Source organism: Haemorhous mexicanus, chromosome 3 (assembly GCF_027477595.1).
Source record: "Haemorhous mexicanus isolate bHaeMex1 chromosome 3, bHaeMex1.pri, whole genome shotgun sequence".
Classification (NCBI taxonomy): Eukaryota; Metazoa; Chordata; class Aves; order Passeriformes; family Fringillidae; genus Haemorhous; species Haemorhous mexicanus.
This window is the reverse complement of record NC_082343.1, coordinates 113676653-113689997: the sequence shown is the minus strand read 5'-3', so window position 1 is coordinate 113689997 and position 13345 is coordinate 113676653.

The following is a 13345-nucleotide window of genomic DNA, read 5'->3' as shown; positions in this document are numbered from 1 at the left end:
TGAGTTGGGCACCAGGGATGTCACACTTAATCCCACTGACCTTCCAAGCACAGACTACCTTGTGTTTAGAAAAGGCTTGCAAATAAAAAAGAAAAATTTACCTATTGCCTCCATTTTCCTTCCTAGTTTTTTATTTCACCATTCCTGTTACACATTCTAACAGTTTTTAAAGACTGGCTTTGCTGATAGCACTTGCAAATGCCCAAATTATGAACCACCACATTATTATGACCACTAAAAACCTTGTCCAAAGAATAATGTAATGAGGAGCAGCTGAGGGAGCTGGGGGGGTCTCATCTTGGACAAAAAGGAGGCTTGGGGGGACCTTATAGTTTTCTACAGGTACCTGAAAGGAAGTTGTGGCCAGGTGGGGATGGGCTCTGCTCCCAGGCAACAAAGGACAGGACAATGGGAAATGGCCTCAAGTCATACCAGGAGAGTGTTAGATTGAACATTTTCTTCACAAAAGGAGTGGTCAGGCAATGGAACATCCTAATCAGAGCTGTGGTGGAGTCACCATCCCTGTCAGTGTTCAAAAACTGAGTAGACATGGTCCTTTACAACGTGATACTAAACTATGTGACATTCAAAGGCTGGATTGATGATCTTAGAGGTCTTTTTCAGCCTTGATGATTCCATGTGTGATTCCATGACTGGGGGACATCAGGGAGATCTCCTTAGCATGTTTTGAGTCAAGACCATAATTTCCAGCTGCAAAGCACTAATAAAGTGCATTTTCATGGATCTTTGCAGCTGATAGGAGACTCTGAGCTCTGCAATGTTTATCTCAGGCAGCCAGCACAGATTTGTGCTGGACTCATAGAACCTCAGAATCATGGAATTGTTTGGGTTGAAGGACACCTTAAAGATCATCTTGTTCCATCCCCTGGCATGGGCAGGGGCAACTTCCTCTATCCCAGGCTGTTCCTAGCCCTGTCCAACCCAGCCTTGAACACTTCCAGAATGAGGCAGCCCAAATTTTTCTGGGCAAGAGCAGTATAACATCTCTTATACTCAATGTACAAAGCTCTGGCTGCGTGTACTGCAGAAAAATCACCTACTGAGGGGAACAAAAACTGGAAGCATCACATCCCCTACTTCAGTCAGAGTCAGGATAATCTGCTAAACAGTGACAAGGTGCACATTCTGTGCATCTCAGTGCAGCTTTTGCAGCACACAGAGGATGAGGAGAGCACATTGACACATAACACACACACACGAGTTGAACAGCCTTAAAAATCTGCAGCAAAGGCAATGCTGAAGAGGGAAAAGAAAAGTCTCTGAAAGCCAAGATCTGACAGGGAGTGAAACTTAAAACAGCTGAAGAACACTCTGGCGTGAAGTGCAGCTTTGACAGCAGCTCTGCCATGCGGGGAGGAAAAACAGCAGAGTTCTTCTGTGTGCTGAGCAGAGCAGGAGTTAAAAATGATGAATAGTGCTAATGAATAATCCCTGGAAGGGGGGCTCTAACATAGTAAACCAGATTTGTGTAATCGTTTCTCATTTCAGTTCTGCCTCTAGTTTAAAGAAATTGAATGAATTACTGAGATTCCTAATGAGACAAGCCTGTTTTTCTGGAGTTAATTGATATAGTAGCTCACAGTAAATAATAGTGACTTTAAATATTGCCAGTGCTAAATGCTATAAAGTTTAAAGTGTTTTCATCAGTCAGGGGAGGGCAGATCTCTTCTGTGCATAAACAAACATAAGAATTGGTTGAATTCAGGACATTTGTTTTTTATGAAGGAAAAAAAATAAAAGTACCAACTAAAAATATTCTCCCCTGAAAGTTCTGTAGTTCCTACAGAATAAATGTTGTAAACAAACTTTGTTCCCTGACTTTGAAGTCTTCCTTACCCGTTTCCCCCAACTTATAAAAATTAGACTGTTTATAAAAGTGCATAAATTGTAATTTAAGTAAAAAGCCTTGAAATTTTTATCAAAAGCATTCAAATTAGTCTCTCCCCAGGTCAGCTAATGAGTTGTCATGAGCTGGCCTCTTACTGTAGTGCACCTCCTGCAGACTAAGACAGTGAACCATGTTTTCATCAAAGGAAATGCTCATTAGTAGAGCTTTCAGAAACTGATTTGATTATAGTTTCACTTGTTAAAGTGAAATATTTTCAGCTCATTAGGATGATTATGATTCAAGGTCATCTTTTGAAGCTAGTCCTGTCAATATGAGATAAATGGGCCCTCATCTTTTTCCCTTCTTTACGTCTGTGCTTTTTAAACTCTTCTGTGCAAAAGTTCCATAGCCATAATTAATTTTTCGTTCTTCTTTTACAAAGCTGCTTAAAAAAAAAAAAAAAAGAACAAAGATTTTGGCTACCAAAAAGGCATTGAAGAACTATTAAGAGGAGGAGGAGGCTATCTTGTTTTAGAGAAATCAGAGAAAATCCTTGAAAAGTTCAGCTTTTGAAATCCAGCTATTTTCTCCTTGACCTCTTCCAAAGTTTCTAAAAGGTACTTTGTACATATTTTTGCATGTATCTTTTAATCTCAAAAGTGTAAAACGAAACTAAAAAACCATCCAAGAAGTACTGGTGGCTTATTAGATATCTTTGCTTTTATGGCACATGATAAATTTAACACCTTTTAAAGTCCTTTTTTTGGTCTCTCCCTTTATATTCACCACTTAATCTCTAAGTGGCTAAAAAAAGCCATTTAAACATAAAGGGAAGTACTACTGACTTCTCTCCACATCCTGAGAAATATTCCATCTACATAGGGCTTGCAACTGAAACATAATTGGTCAAATATTGCCTCATACTTCAGCTTGAAAGGCAAGGTCAGGAGGTCAGGTTTTGTGCCCAATATACCAGACTTGAAAGCTGTATATTAAAACAGGAAATCAGGGGAAAAAAAGGGAAAAAAAAGGCAGATTTTGTCTCTCCAGTACCAGGAAAATGAGTTTAAAAGTGACAGAGATTTCAATTCCCCACAGTGCCCACAGTGAGGCTGCAAGTGGCCCACCAGTCTGGATTATTGGTCCAGACTGGGATATGTAATGTGAGTGCTGGGGAGAGAGGCTGGGGAGGAGTAAGAAGTGAATTAATAGACTTTGAGATTAACTGTCAAATGATAAATGATTAATCATTTTGTCAACAAATTATCCACAATGAAGCCTTGCCTCCACACCAAAGCACTACCAATTATACCAGTGTAATTGCATCTGGGCAACCTCCCTAGCCAGAGCCCAGTAATAGAACTATTTATCCAATATGGTTTGCTCCCAAAAGGGGAATACTCCTAGTGCAGCATCCTTGTACTTGTATAGCTGAGCTCATGCTTAGGCTTAACCACCAGCCTTCTGATAAAAAGAAATAAATAAACTCCCCTGTAAATGAAATATATGTATGAACACAGGTTACTCTTTTTACTCATGCCATTAAGACGCTTTTTAATAAGGACAGATATAAAACCTTGTTGCAGAACCCAAAAATTCCTGCCCTTCCTGCTGGATTCACACCTTTCTTGCTGTGGGTCCAGCTCTGAGGAGCTTCTTCTTCACTGGGATGCAGTAACCAATAGTTCTACAGTTACTGAACTAATTAATCTTAACATCCTAAAGGTTTATGTCTTCAGGCTGAGTTTTCAAACTAACTCTTGATATCACTGACCTTCTTAACCTAACAGATCAAGAGGGGGTGAGAATTTTTGTTTTCATATGTTTCTTTGGGGTGGGTTTTTTGATGTATGTATTTGAAGTTTTTTAATGTAATTATTTTATTATTTTATTTTATTTTATTTTATTTTATTTTATTTTATTTTATTTTATTTTATTTTATTTTATTTATTTTATTTTATTTTTAAATGGGGACCTGGAAAGGCAGTCAGAGCTCCAGTGTTGTACCAACTCCCCAGTAAGGTGGTACATTGTACCTTGAGGCTCATCTGCAATGTAGCTCCAACTATTTTAAAAACTGATTGAAGTGATGTGGGTTCTGTTGTTGCCATTTGCTTGTCCTGTGACTTTCAATAAATCACTTCATGCTTCTGTGATTCAGGCTTTTTTTTTTAATCATTGCTATTAATTTCAAGCCAAACAAAACAGAAAAATATTTGCATTAGCCATGCACCCTGAGGTAGGCAAGCAAATATACTTTTTTTAGGTTCCATTTAGTCAGTGGAGGCAGGTAGGAACTTTCAAAAATAATTATCAGTTCTTGGAAGAGGAAGCAGGATGAATTACCTTTAGGATATATGTGCTTTGGACTTGCTAAGTTAGAAGTTTATTTAGCAATTCTCATCTTAAATCTGCCAGCTTGTGTGCAATCACAGCACTTTTCAAGGAAGAGCTGATGGTTTTAATCTGAGGTCTCAAAAAAAGTGAACAATTTATCACTTCCTTTGGTAATTTGTCCCAGCATTGAGCAACCAAGATTATTTCAGACATCTGTCTTTAATTGTTTGATTAACTTCCAGCTGGTGCTTTACTTTTTGGTGTCCTCTTTCAGTCACATGAACTTGAAACCATTGACAACACAGGACTCCAGGATATTTCTTTTTTGGAGTTTTTATAGCTCCCCATATGATCACAGCCCCAGTGGTGACTGAGCTCCAGAAGTGTTTGGCCAAAGCTCTCAGGCACAGGGTGGGATTGTTGGGGTTGTCTTGTGCAGGGGCCAGGAGCTGGACTGGATGGTCCCTGTGGATCCCCAACAACTCAGGATATTCCATGATTCTATGACAAAGGAAAGCCACAGCTTCACTGAGATGTGAGTCCTCTCCAGGAGTAACAGAATAGTGGCAGAAAGAGAAGAGGTGCTCTGACCTGCTGGTATTCTCCTTGTCCTCAGTATAAGGATTTGTCTCTTGGCATCAGTTTGCTAAGATAGCAGTCACTGTGTCCTGCTGGGCAGATTCATTTTTCATTCTACATAACAAGAAAGAAAAGCCAGATTGAAAAGAGGAAAGGGATTCCAGACAGACAAACTTACTCCCAAATTGTTTGGAGGGGAGAAGATGTTCACAGAAAGCTGAATTAAATAAAGACATTGCACTAAAAAGGCATTTATATTCAAGATTTTCAAATCATCTCAATATTCTGAAGTTCAGATTTTCAGGAGATAGACAAATATCCAATTTCAGACAAACAATTCTGTTTCAGTGGGTAAAATGAGGTGTGTGGAAACAAAAAAAAACATTTGCAGTTATTCCACAAGCTGTGTCAGACCCATAAACAGAGCCAGAACTCTTCTGCTTTACCAGGTTTGCCACACAATGGTCTTTATTCTTTAATCAAATGAGCAACAAGGAAGAATTTTTTTTATTATGACAAAAAAAAATCCCTCATGTGGAGTTATAAAATCATCAGGAGGGAAGTTGTTCTGATTTCTTTAACCAGACAGGCCGAAAGTTGCCAGCCTCCATGAAGTTGCTTCCTAATTTTGAGAGTCTGTGTGAAACTCTGTTTGTGTGGAACCCTGCAGGCTCACTCCAGGGGAATTTGGTTCATACCTGTCAAAGACCAGACAATGAGGATGCTGAGGTGTATTTTTGTTTTTTTCCTGTGCTAGTATGGTGACACTGATTTCCAAAAACATCATTCAGAGGAAACCAAAGCTGGAATAAATGCTCCTGCAATGTTTCCAGCAGCAATGATCTGGTCTCAGTACTCTATCAAGAAATGCCATTATTTATAGGAAAATTAAGAAAACAATAGTTGCAAAGATAGAAACAATTAATTAGCTTCTTCATTAGCAGAAATTTGAAAGAAAAAGAATACCTTAAGAAAATGAAGGAGAGAAAAATCCTGGCACTGCAGAATCAAGGTAATGATTGAAAATCAGGAACTGATGGGATGTAAAACCAAACAAATACAGACAAATCACAGACACTTTGTAATCATCAATGGCCACTAGACCTGACTATTATTATAGTCTTAGAAATGTTATAGTCTTACTACTGGCTAAATCATGTGGAGTTTTTTAATTTATTTAGTGTCTAAAAATTTCTTTAAAAAGATTTGTAGAGAAGATATTTAAGATGCAGTTCATAACCCAAGATAAGTCTAAATGTGTTTAGTGTTTAGTTTCTCAAAGAAGTAGCTTGGGTTTTGCATCAGTATGCAAAAGGAAACCATGAAGAAGGAAAGGTTTTCTCTTTGACTTGGGAATGTCCATTTCTGACAGGACTTGGGCTGTCTAGTTTTCAATATTTGTATCATAATTCCTTGAGTATAACTAATGTCTCATTTTCTCCCTTTTTCCAACTTTTAAGATATATCTGAGTTAAAAACTGCCTTAAAGTATATTTAAAAAACAGCTAAGCCCTCTCTTAAAAATTATCAAGACTTTTATTGCAGGATATTGTTATTAGGAGTTGGTCACAACAATCCTTGTGGGTCCCTTCCAACTCAGGATATTCTATGATCAGATAACAGCAGGTCACTCTTGTGCAAGGCTCTTCCTGACCTCCTGTATGAAACTCTTCCTTATTTATCCAGAAACACTGTGGGATTCATCCAATCCACCTGCAACCATCTAAGACTTTACCTCTGATCTGAACCTGACATCAAGTCTTGGCCTCTGATCAGTAGAGAAAGAATCAACTCATCCCACCTTGGAAAGCTGTTTTGAGGAAGTGCTGTTTCCTTCATGGAAAACTGAGGGAGCCTGACAACTCTTACAGAGAAAACTTGAACCACCTAATAGACAAATTAGGTTAAATGAATCCCTTGATGTCTAAGGCTGAAGGACAAGATGCCTGGAAACCCCACCATGGGAAAGGGAAAGACAAGAAATATTATTTTACCAACACAGACAGGAGAAGCTGTGGAGGAATCTTTCATTTTGGATAAAGGCAGAGCATTTCCATGCCTTCTGAGTCACAGGGCCTGTGAACTCCTAGTTCAGAGCCTCCTGAACTCACCAAATTTTACCTGGAAATTACTTTAGCCATTAGGAATTTGGCATGCATTACATGATACTTCACAACACGGGAACCCACTCCAGCGTGAAAGAGTACTTCAAACACTGTGAAAAGTTTTAACAGCTGTGGGACTTTTCCCAAAATGCCCTGATTTCAGCCTGGACATCATCAATGGAGGCCCCTGAACCTTGGAGTTTGCTTCCTGCACTTGGCCCATGCCAGCCTTTAGTCTCTCAACTTGCAGAGCAGTGCATGAAGCTCATCTATGTTCTCTGGTTTTTGCCTGAGGGGCTGGAGATAGGGAACATGTCTAGCTTATCCTAAGAGAGTCTATTTAAGGCAGACATTAGTCAGCATGTTTGCATTTTGTATTTAAATTATGTAAATGTGTTCAGAGACTGATGGGGGCCTATCTGACAAACCTAAAACCAAGTAAATAAGAATAAGTGAAGCGTAGTGACGTGAAAATGGAAAACCCAAATGAAAACGATTTTTCAGGGGATTTATGCACGCCCAAAAAACAGACAAAACCACAAACCCAAGAAGTTGGGGCAGGATAAAGTTCACAAATGAACCTGGGCAGAGTGAAGGGAGAGATTTCTTTTTTTATCTGTTCCCTGGTTTTCCCAACCTGGAGCCTAAGGCACCCAGGAGTAAAACAACCACGGGGAACATCCTCCCTCAAGGAAGCAGCAGAAGCAGTAAATGCTTTAACTGGTACCAAGGGCTTTTATATTCATTGCTGCTCAGCAGAGATCTTTAGACAAGGTTTTGTCTCCAGCTTAGGAAACCATGAGGACACATGTCTTGGACTGACATGGGAGATGTGGCAGAAAAGCAGCGAGGCTGAACTCAAGTTTCAGGAAAGTTTGGGACAACTTTCCCAGTGTTGGCTTTTGGTCTTATTTCACCTGCCTGTGGCCAAATAGTGACTAATGTGTAAATCCTGATACACATAAAGGAAAATGTGATGGTTGGGATGACCCTGATTTCCAAGAGGAGTCATTTGCCTCAAGCTCCTAACATCAGATAATAATTTTTGAATTTGAGATGATCCAAGAGGACTTGAAAGTGATACTTGGGGCTAAAATAAAGGGGCTTGATTGTTTCCTCCTCTCTCAAGTGTTAAATGACATTTTGACAGAACTGAAGCTGCATCTAAAAAGTCTCATTTGATAGAAATTTCCAAAGAGAAATTCTAAGCTAAAAAGTAACCAGGTTTTGGATTAAGAATTGAAATTTTTTGAACACAAGAAAATGTAAACCAAAATCAAATGTTTAGAATGCTTAGGTTTTTAAAAGACCGTTAGAATGAAAAAATCTTATTAAAAATTATCCTAGGAGAAGTGAATTGGATTCTGATTAATTTTGCAATGACTATTTATTTAGAATATTGTCAAAAATATTCAGATGGCTAATTGCTATATTTTTAAAATTCTTTGATATCCAGTAATCTGTACTTTTGCAGAACATTGGAGAACCCAAAGAAGAATTCACATAGAAGCCAAATTTCTCTTTCCAATTTCTTGGTGGTTTTACTAAATACATTTGGTCAATCTGAAAACATGACAGCATGCAAAAAGAAGTCAACTTATTTAAAGGAAAAGCAATTCAATTTTCAACTTGTACCATGCTATATTATCTTGCTATCCAGAAATCACACTATAGTGATCAGATTGAGGCAGCCTTGGGTCCTTTAATTTGGAGGTTCATGGTTCACAAGCATGAAAAGCTAAACTCCAGTGTGTTAGTTTTCCCCTCTTCAATATTGCTTAGTCAGTGTGATTATTTTCATATATTTGCATAAGAGCATCCTAGGATCTGCTCAGGTCATTCTTTATATACACTATACCTGGTAGAAGCACTTAATAGCAAGCGAATTATTTCCATGAGTAATTCTGCATCCACCTTCTTCCCCTCCAACCAACTCCTATGAACAATCCTTGTTAAAATTAAAATAATCAGGCAACAAAACCTGTAATTGTCTTTATCTTTTTACAGTGTTCATCCTATTTCCTGTCCTGAATATATGAATAAAACAAGGACAAACATTTCTGTGTTTTATGACCTGAGTGTAAATAATCTGGTGGAATGAGACTGAAGCTGAAAAACTGAAAGTTTGGAACTAAATCAATGATTTTTTTATGTCTAGCAGGGTTCTCAATCCACATAATTGTCCACAATCAGTGTAGTATTTTTATGCACAGAATTAATGCAATTTCACATTACAGGTTCAATTCACTGCAAGGAATTTTTTTTTCTATTACATCTTGGACCACTTCAAACCAGCATTTCTGCACTAAGAGTGTTGTACTTTTGATCTTGAAAAAGGTGAATAAGAGAAAAGAAACAAGGAATCGTGTCCTGAAGGTCAGTGAAGCAGAGTGAGCATTAACAGGAAGGTCACAGATATTTTGTGGGGATATTGCCTCAGATTCATTTTTTGTTTGCACTGGACTAGGAGGATACTCTGATAATGGAGATAGTTAAAAGTTAAATGTTGTGGATAAATTTTCAAGTAAGGTGTTGAAGATGTTGTATTAATTATTAACTTTGAAAGAAGCCATCAGTTGTGTAGATTGTCTCCTCTAAATCTTGAATATTCCAATATCAACCTGCCATAAAATTACTGTTACAGATGGATCTCTGGATTTTGGGGTTAAAGACAAGGAGGAGGTGGAGTTTTTTCCATTAATTGTCCCTTTATGCCCTTTTAAATATGCATCTTAGGGACTGGCAAGAAGTTCTTTTGTGTTTCAGGTTTTGGGATTTTTTTTGCTTGTCTTGAAGTCAGATAAAACCTCCAAATCTCCTAAGTGTTCCTCTATTAAAAATTTTAGTTTAAACAAAATGTGGTTAGTTTGAAATATTTGAGTTAAATGATTTGAAATTAAATTTATCATTTATTCCTGAAGTAGTGTTTTCAAATGAAAAGTCATTTAAAGACAAAAGTTCATAGAATCTTCAAGGTCCTCACCCAGTACAACCACCATGTTTGACAAGCTCTCGCCACATAAAAATACATTTTCATATTTCTAGTCTTCTAAAATTTTCATTGGAATGGAAAAGACATTAAATCTGCTTTCCCCAGTAATGTTTTTATCCAGGACATTAATTAGGATTTGCCAACAAAACATCACAAATTTTTTATTATCAGTGTTTTTTCTTGTGTGATGGGAGAAGTATATGCATAGTTACTATTGAAAAAATGGCAGCTGAGGTTTTAAAATTGTTTTTCTTGCCAGCAGCCAGGACTTAAGAGCAAAAGTCTTACTGATGTGGGAGTTGGCTCCTTTGAAAAGAGGAGATTTTCCTCAAATAACCATTAAAAGTCACGATATATATTAAAAGATGCCCAGAGTGGAAGCAAACTATGTTTAACTAATATTTTACAAATACTGTGTAACAAACTCTATAATGATTTTTCCTGGTTTCAGCAATCTGTCTGCAAACTCCTCACCTTAATTTGACACAATTACTCTGAATTAATTTAAAATAATGCTTTGGGGTGGGAGGGGCAGAGGGGTCACCAGGAGTTCTTGGGGCAAGAAATTCTTAAATAGCAGAAACTAGGGTAGGTATATTGTAATTATAGCTTGTCTGATTAAATGTATGACACTTTTTTTTCTTTACTAGAATATCAAGTATCACAATACTTACTTTCTCTAATTTTTGCATATTTTTCATCATCTTTGCCTTGAGTTCCCCCTAGCAAAAAAAAAAATTGAAAGAGTAGAAAATAGAGAAGCAAAGAAAATTAGAAAATATTTCTTTCAAATCTAACATATTTTCAAGGAAAAAGGGTGAAAAAAATGCCCCATTTCTTACTTTGTCATCATTCTGCTTTCATTTTTTTTGAATCTGGAAATGCTTAGACATTTTTATCACAACAGAATATTTTTGTTGACTTTTTGTTGTTGTTGTTGTTGCTGTTGTTCTGCTTTCCCATTTCACCCCACATAAAGAATTTGCTGCTGCTGTCTTTCTGGGAGAAGCCATGAGCAGGAAGACAGAGTGGGAACAAGAATGTCAGACTATTACATAGACAAGGTTCTTTGCCTGGGGGCAAGAAAAAAAAAGGGAAAAGAAAAAGAAAAAGCACAAAACACTTGAAGAAAAATATGACATTTCTAAAAATCTTGAGTGGCAAGGAGAAAATGAGGAAATGATTGCTCCTTGGCTCTCCCAACACAAGGGGGCATCAAATGGAATTCTCAGGTAATGTGGACAAAACAAATACAAAAGGTTTTTATTTACTCAATGCAGAGGTAGGCTGGGCAGATCTTTGCCACAAAAAGAGATGCTAAAATTGTATTTGGGTTCAGGTGAACATGGATTCCAAACCAACAACACAGGCTGAATTTAGGAAAAAATCAGGAGAAAAAAGCTCAAGGACAAGGATGCCAAGACCCCACCAGTTTGCTGTAACTGGTTCAGAGCAGGGATTCAAACCTTGGTTTGTGGATGGTTATTGGCTCTTCCTGAAATAAAAGGGAAAAAAGGGGATGATCCTTTTCCACCCATGATTTTAGAAAACTGACTGTGCCTCTTGAATTTCTTTTTGCTTTCGTCTTTGATCTTCAGCAGGAGCTTTGATCTACACTTTTTACCTTTTGATGTCACTGGTGTAAGGAGAGGGAAAAAAAAAAAAAAGAAAAAGGCAAGAATATTCAATATGTACAAATGGGTGTAGCTCCTAAAAGGAGTTACAGAGTGGTTTGTACAATTAAGAATCTGGGTCAATACTCAGAAATTTAGTTGAAAAGGGTGGAATTCAACTCCCTTAATTTTATCTTTTTATGAGAAATTAGGTGTCTGCAACAAACGTCTTTAGTTGAACTCATTACTGATTTATATTAGATGTCTGCTTCAGAAGAAGATGAATCACAGCCTGATTCTAAAGAGAAGTTCTGGATGTGTATTTGGCAGAATTAATTCCTTTTAAGAGGACACAAAGTAGGATCTGTAACCTTGAACTTTTATCAAATATGTACCTAACAGTTGTTCAGCCTTTCTGTTTCCACTTTAACTGTTCATTGTTCCTCAACAAAGATTGTAAAGAGTATTCTTCCTTTATGAAAATGAGCAGAGATAATAAGTTACCTCAGTGCTACAGTATTCAGCATTCAAAGAACACTGTTAAAAAAAGGAAATTAATTGCTCTATAGCGCAATGTAAAATTCCAAACTCAGACTAAAAAAGAAAAAAACCAAACTGGATAATAAAATTTTTTGCAGGGTTTTATTCTGCTGAGATGAGTCAACATATTCAATCTATTTATTGCCTTTTGCAGAAAAATGGAGCTGTAAAGGAGCCTTTTATGATGATTTTACACGGAATATTTTTTTTTTCAGTGAAATTTATCAGCTTTGGATTAAGTGACGAGTGAAAAATGAATTTTTTTTTTCCTCCCCCAATCTTATCTCAGACATATAAGCTAGGTCCAGGATAGGCCTCCAGCACAGGCTTCGAAAGGAGAGGGCATGATAATTATTAGGTATAACAAAAATTAATTAAAGAGTAATTTTTTTCTAGTTGAAGGTGTCCCCATCTATGGCAGGGGGATGCTTTTGATGGTCCCTTCCAACCCAAATCATTCTCTGTTTCTGTAAGAGCTCAAAGAATCCTCCTATCATTTGTGAAAAGCAACTGAAAGAAATGGGCCTTTTTGGCAACAGGTTGAACCTCACTGTGCAAAAGCTCATCTCCCAGCCTAGAAAATGTAGATGTCTGCCAATAGAAAGGTCATCACAACTGCAACATCATTGCTCTGGGAGGTCCAGCCTGTTTTGGCTCAGTTCTCTGCCAGGTTTAGCAGGAAGTCAAATGGCACTCTTGGCTGATGTGCCTTGGTTTTACCTTCCATTACCTTGTTAAAACCAAAACAGTTTGACTTCAGGCAGCTCCAATACTGTAGTACAAACTAGAATTACTCAAAACTGAAGTGACTGTGACCCAGGTCAATCAGGCCAAATTTACCCTGGCACCATGAGTGGTCTCGTGGCTCCTCCTCTGAGGTCTGCTGTAATTTTGTGGCTACATCCACATTATTGAACTCAATGTTGTCACCCTGATTTTTTAAGATTTTCTAAGCCTTCCAGTGTTTACATTCTTGTAATGAACTTTCTCAAACACTTTCTGTAAATAACTTATTGTTTTGCATTCTTTTATAGAAGAGAAGAAATTTAATAGACTGTTAGTTTGTCCAGTGTCATTGGAGACATGGCACTGTCACCCTCCAATCCACTGTCACTTTTAGCAATCTATAAATGTTAGAATCAGAAATTTAAAAACTCTCTTTTCACCTTGAAGGAGCAGAGTGTCTGTGTCATGTTATTTCGTGTCCTATAGTGACACTCTGGCTCTTTGAAACAGGTGGGGCACATCCTAAATACTTATTGGAAATGGTCAGTGCCCAAGCCAATTCCTGAACAGAGCCTGTAAATTGGCTGGAAGGTGTAGTTAAACT